Consider the following 6413-nt stretch of genomic DNA (forward strand, 5'->3'; position numbering starts at 1 on the left):
TTTAGCTTCAATTAGTAAAACTAATGTGTAGATCCTTGTAAAACAAAACACAAAAAGTAATTTTTGTGTCATTTTCTTAATTTCAGATGATCATTCAGTTATGAATATTAACTTCTGAGCTGAGCATGGCGGTGCACACCTTTAATCTCAGTACTCGAGAGTCAGAGGCAGGTGGATCTTGTGAGGTTAGCCTGATCTACAAAGGGAGTTCCAGAGCCACATCTACCCACCCACCCCCAACCCCGTCCGCTGAGTAGGTTGCGTTCTCTCGGAACACGCCACAGAAATAGGTTCTGGTAACCCTAGCAGCATTCGCTCCACAGTTCTCTTGCTGCCCGCCTGCCGCAGCACTCAGCCAACCCACCACCTCCTGTGCCAGGACGGTGCTACTACTACCACCGGCACCATGTCTTACCCCTACCCAGCACTGACCCCGGAGCAGAAGAAGGAGCTGTCTGACATCGCTCGCCGAATTGTGGCTCCGGGCAAGGGCATCCTGGCTGCAGATGAGTCCACTGGAAGCATTGCCAAGCGGCTGCAGTCCATTGGCACCGAGAACACCGAGGAGAACAGGCGCTTCTACCGTCAGCTGCTGCTGACTGCCGACGACCGTGTGAATCCCTGCATTGGGGGTGTGATCCTCTTCCATGAGACACTGTACCAGAAGGCAGATGATGGACGTCCCTTCCCCCAGATTATCAAGTCCAAGGGTGGTGTTGTGGGCATTAAGGTGGACAAGGGCGTGGTGCCCCTGGCAGGAACTAACGGCGAGACCACCACCCAAGGGCTGGATGATTTGTCTGGACGCTGTGCTCAGTACAAGCAGGATGGAGCCGATTTTGCCAAATGGCGCTGTGTGCTGAAGATTGGGAAACACACCCCCTCAGCCCTCGCCATTATGGAAAATGCCAATGTTCTGGCTCGTTATGCCAGCATCTGCCAGCAGAATGGCATTGTACCCATTGTGGAGCCAGAAATCCTCCCTGATGGCGACCATGACTTGAAGCACTGTCAGTATGTAACTGAGAAGGTACTGGCCGCTGTCTACAAGGCTCTGAGCGACCACCATGTCTACCTGGAAGGAACCTTACTGAAGCCCAACATGGTCACCCCAGGCCATACTTGCACTCAGGTATTTTCCAGTGAAGAGATTGCCATGGCAACTGTCACAGCACTTCGTCGCACAGTGCCCCCTGCTGTCCCTGGAGTCACTTTCCTCTCTGGAGGACAGAGTGAAGAAGAGGCATCCATCAACCTCAATGCTATCAACAAGTGTCCCCTGCTGAAGCCGTGGACCTTGACTTTCTCCTATGGCCGAGCCCTGCAGGCTTCTGCCCTAAAGGCCTGGGGTGGGAAGAAGGAGAACACGAAGGATGCCCAAGAGGAGTACATTAAGAGAGCCCAGGCCAACAGCCTTGCTTGTCAAGGAAAGTACACCCCAAGCAATGAATCAGGGGCAGCCGCCAGTGAATCCCTCTTCATCTCTAACCACGCCTACTGAGCAGAGGTGGCCTAAGGCTGCCCCTGCAGCACCCCAGGTCCCTGCCTACCCACTTGCTCTTGAGAAGAGGAACCCTTCAGGCTCTCTCCCATCAACCCCTCTTGCTACCCCTCACGACTTTGGTGTGTGGTATTGTCTGTGAATGCTGGCTCTGTCATCCCTTCCAACCCGCTGCTAGTCAACAACTATTTAAAGGGGGAAGGAGGAAGGGCCGCTTCTGCCCCTTTCTCTTGAAGATTCGCTGGGCATGGAGGTGGCAGGTATCACATTTTTAGGGTATGCCTGTAATACCACGTAAAGTGTCCCCACTCCAGCCATCTCATGTGTTTTTAAAGTCTGCTTCAAACAGGTGTTTGTTTGTTTCTTTCTGTCTGGGAACTACTGTAACCTTGAAAATTTGAACTGTTTGGTCAGTGAGCACTTGCCAAACCTCGAGTCTACATATCAGCAAATGTGTTTCTGTTTAACTATCTTTTTACAGTCCTAAGAGAAATAAACATATAAAATAAACGCATCTCAATGCATAGCTGTGCAGGAGTACAGATGTTTTATTAATGAAAATGAATCCAGCTTTTGGTAAGTCATGGCGGCAATATAACGTTTCATTGTTTGGTCCTGTGCTAGACAGTCCCTGCTGTTCCCACAAATTCCTGTAATGCTTAATGGACATCTGGAAGAATTCAGCCAATTAATCGAACTCACATAGGAGCTAGGCTAATGGCTGTCTGAAAGGCAGATTACATTAAATCAAACTTGCAATATGAATGAAAGCACTTAATCATACATGCAACATTCATTAGATGCGACACAGCAAGTGTTTTGATTACTTTAATGAAAGATCAGGTAAAGTGCATCAGCTGAGCAGATTGAAAAGACAGCATGCTTACAAATGTTTGATTATGCCGAATATCAACAGAAACGGTGCCAGTAATTTATAGCAAAACATATTTGTGGGCGTCTAGAGCGGCTGAACACAGGGAAATGTAGAGCCAGGGTGCAGAGCAATGATTAATAGACGACAGAACTTTAGTCAGGTGTCAGGAAGAGACGGGAGTTTAGTCATTTAGAGACACAGGCTCCTTCAGGTTGAGACTTGAAATCTCTGTGAACCCCAACTTCATTTGCTCTAAGGATCTTTGGTGAAGAGGCAGCACCAGCGTAGGGAACACCCTGACTTATGAGAGGACTCACCTCCAACAGCAGGCTTTGAAATCTCTTAGCCAGAGTCGAAATCTTAGTGCTCACAGATACAGCTGGCCTCTAGAGCCATGAATATTTTTGACTGTCCTTGCATTTTCTCAGACACTCCCCACTATGATTCTAGAAAAGAAAACTTACAAAGGATATTTCCTTCATAATGTTAGTGGATTTATAAATTTTAGGATATAATAAAATGCCGTTTGTGTAGCTTTATTGTTTTTAGAAAATAAGGATAAATGATATATAATATAAAGGATATATAATATTTTTAATGTATTACATTTAACGTATAACATCTAATATATGCAGCTTTTAGAGCAGGGTCTTAATTATGTAGCCCATGGTGTCCCTGAATTCAAAGTCTTCTCTCCTTTGTCTTCCAAGTACTAGGATCACGGGTGTGTACCAGTGTGCCCGGCTAATTAATACATTTGGAATTAATTTTGTAATTAATAAAACTGTAAAACAATGAAAATTGCATTCTATACAACTATGCATGACTTCTACAGTGAATATTAATATTAGAGAGGACTACCTTTAGAGACAGTGGCTTTAGTTTGTTAGCAGTGGAATTCTGGGAACAGAAATAGGGAGACACCTGGCAGGTCCTCCTTAGGCACTGTCTCCAATTCAAACTGACCAACAGTGAAGCAAGGATTCCATTGCTTTGATACCAGGGGAGACACCAAGACAGGAAGATGGGAGTTGTAGCAACAGGCGTTTATGATGCTCCATCCAGGAAACTATCACAGAGGAAAACGGAACCAGCAGTTCCCAAACAAGAGATCATCTCAATCCAGAATACAGGCAAGCAGCCAGAGGCAGAGGTTTATGAATTTTCAGAAGAAGAGCGAGGAAAACTTGAACATGAGAAAATTGATATTTAAGCCTAACTTAGCTCACTTGACAAGAAATATGACCAGATAATTGAAAAGTCACTGTTCTAGAACAAAGTCTTCTTTAGCCTCTTCTGGCTGCTGCATCAAAGTACTATGGACCAGGTGGCTTATGCAGAACAGACAGCTATTTCTCACTGTGCTAGAAGGTGAGAAGTCCAAGGTCAGAGCTCCTGCAGGCTGTGTATCTGGTGAGGGTTTGCATCTGAGTCGCAGACTGTGCTTCCCTCCTGTGTCTTTACTGCAGAAGGGTTGGGGTTCCCTGGGGTTTGCCCTATGACCTCACCACCTGCCAAAGGCATTGCTTCCTAAAGCCACTCCCTTAGTGCTCTGTGTCGCTGTATGAATTTTGGAGTCACGTGTATTAAGACCATTGAAAAATATGGCAGAAACATATGTGACTGCTATTGTGTTTTCCTGCATTGCATTTGCATTTACAGAAAGGGAAAGGAAGGAAGCTGGATCAGAGGTAGGCATTATGTATCTCCCCAACCCTCTTTCCTTTGAGACAGGGACTCATTCATGCCCCCAGGTTGGCCTCAGCATATAACATATATATAACATAACATAACATATGTAACCATATATAACATAACATATGTAGCCAAGAGTGACTTTAAGTTCCAATTCTCCTGTCTCTGCCTCCCGAATGCTGAGATTACAGTCATGCACCATCATGCCTGTTTTATCCATAATTGGGAATTAAACCTAAGGTTCTGTATATGTTATTAATTAATGAATCTATTCCCCGGATTTTATTTGAGAGAAGTCTTGTATATATCAGGCTGGTCCTGAACTTGCTTCATAGCAAGTCTGGCTTGATCCTCCTGTCTCAGACTCTGATCACTGGAATTATAGGTATCTACTGACACACCTCATGTATCCACTATCCCTTAACCCCTAGGGGCTTATGGGTAGATAACCATATGGCAGTATCATGTAATACTGCTTGCTTAAGCCTTCCATCAGCCTTTAGTTAAGTAACTTCAAGAGGTCCATGTTGTTGGTCATTTCGCCGATTCATCATGAAAAAAAAAAAAAACCAAAAAACAAAACCACAACCCAGTATTATCTTAAATCATTTGCTTTGTTCAAATTATTTGTGCAGTCTCTTATTGGGAAATATAGTGGTGTATTATAATTTTAGAATGTCAAGTTATTAATGCCCCTGTTTGGAAATACAATAATGATTTTAATTCACTCAGGCCAGTCAAACTGAAAGCCCACGTTTTTCTCCTTGAGCAAGCCCTCCCTCCATCTCTTGGACTGGATGACAAGCAGCTGGCAAACTGAATCTTCCTGCAGCGTTAACTTGAACCTCACCTACCCTGGAGACCCCTCCTATGGTACGACTCTGATAACAATCCCTGTCATCTTCTGGTCTGCCCACCCACCCGCAGGAACCGGTCACAGGAAGAGAGTGCGGCTGTCTACAGTCAGATCTAGGCTCTGCTCATTTCTCGACTGTCTTGACCACTTTATTGAACTTGGCTGGTGATCAAAGAACTCGAGATGTCTTCCTCTTTCCCGGACAGCTGTCTTGTGAAAAGTGGGAAGTAATTCTACTCAGAGTCAATGGTTTTATTTATTTAGCATTTCTGGGTTTGTTTTCTTTCCTTTGAGAATAAAATCTTTGTGTGTGTATGATGTCAGTGTGTGCATGCATGTGTTGTGGTGCGCATGCAGAGGTTAAAGGACGACTTTAGGCATGGTCTTTACCTTTCCTCCATGAGACAGGGTCTCAGGTTCTGTTTCCTACACCTAACTACCTGGTATTGCAGATGCATGCTCCCGCCCCGAGCTTCCAGTGAGTTCTGGGCATCTGAGCTCAGATGCCCACGAGTGCCCGAGGCGAGTGCCCGAGTTTGCTCAGTAAACCACCTCTGAGCCTCTGAGTTTGTGTTTTGAAGATGGGACCTTTCTATGTAGCCCAGGCTGGCCTTGAACTTATGGTGATCCTGCCTCTGCCTCCTGCATACTGATTTATTTGCAGGCATGCTTCTCTGTACTTGGTGCTATTATTCTCCCATCAAAGGTTGTTCACCCTCCAAACTCTATTGGGTGTGAGCTAGGATAGGGAGGACGTTGTCATTTACCATCCCATCCTGACCAGGCTTTCTCTACAGATGCTTGAGCCGTGTTGAAGTACAAACTTCTAGTTCTTTGGAAAGTTAGTTATGCCAAATGATGTTTTGCTGGGGTGCACAGGTGAAAGGATGTCTGGATATAGCAGACACGTGAAAAGACTCAGGATGAAGGAGTATAAATGTGACCCCACAGACAGCAGAGGACGAGCACTGAGCTTTGGTTTGATTTGTTCTGCCTCGCTATTCTTCACTAAAGACACACGTGTATTGGTTTGCCTTACATAGCGTTGTTGGGCCCACGTCCAAGAACTGCTTGTGAGGTTCCTGTAGCAGTTGTTGCTTTGCCGGTTGGCAAGCCTGGCAGTTTCTTCAGGACTGAACTGCAGCTGCCTGGTGTCTGCTTGCTGAAAGGACTGGACTGTAGCTGCTGGTTCAGGCCTGGTGTCTGCTTGCCTAAAGGACTGGTCTGAAGCTGCTGAATCCTATTTGTCGTTTGCTATGGGACTGAACTGCTGCCCAAGAAGATCAGGCTCACTCTCAAAGAACTACTGCTGAACAGGTCCACTTCCTTCATATCCTAATAGCTTTTCTCTTCCACTATCTTGCTGAGTGCTGGGCCAGGGGAAAGGTTAGACCCTTATTAAAAGCAGGTTGCAAAAAATGGATGCCTACACGGTTGTTTCATTTTAATTTCTGTTAAGTTCGCATCCCTGGCACATTTCTAATGGA

At 45.5% G+C, this 6413-nt stretch overlaps 1 pseudogene; it reads left to right on the top strand.

The window, feature by feature from the left end:
- The first annotated feature begins 335 nt into the window (after window positions 1–335).
- Window positions 336–2016, top strand: LOC110306930 (fructose-bisphosphate aldolase A pseudogene; annotated as a pseudogene).
- The last annotated feature ends 4397 nt before the right edge of the window (window positions 2017–6413 follow it).

The sequence above is a fragment of the Mus caroli genome, unplaced genomic scaffold (genome assembly GCF_978045245.1).
Source record: "Mus caroli unplaced genomic scaffold, Mus_caroli_1 scaffold_14, whole genome shotgun sequence".
Lineage (NCBI taxonomy): Eukaryota > Metazoa > Chordata > Mammalia > Rodentia > Muridae > Mus > Mus caroli.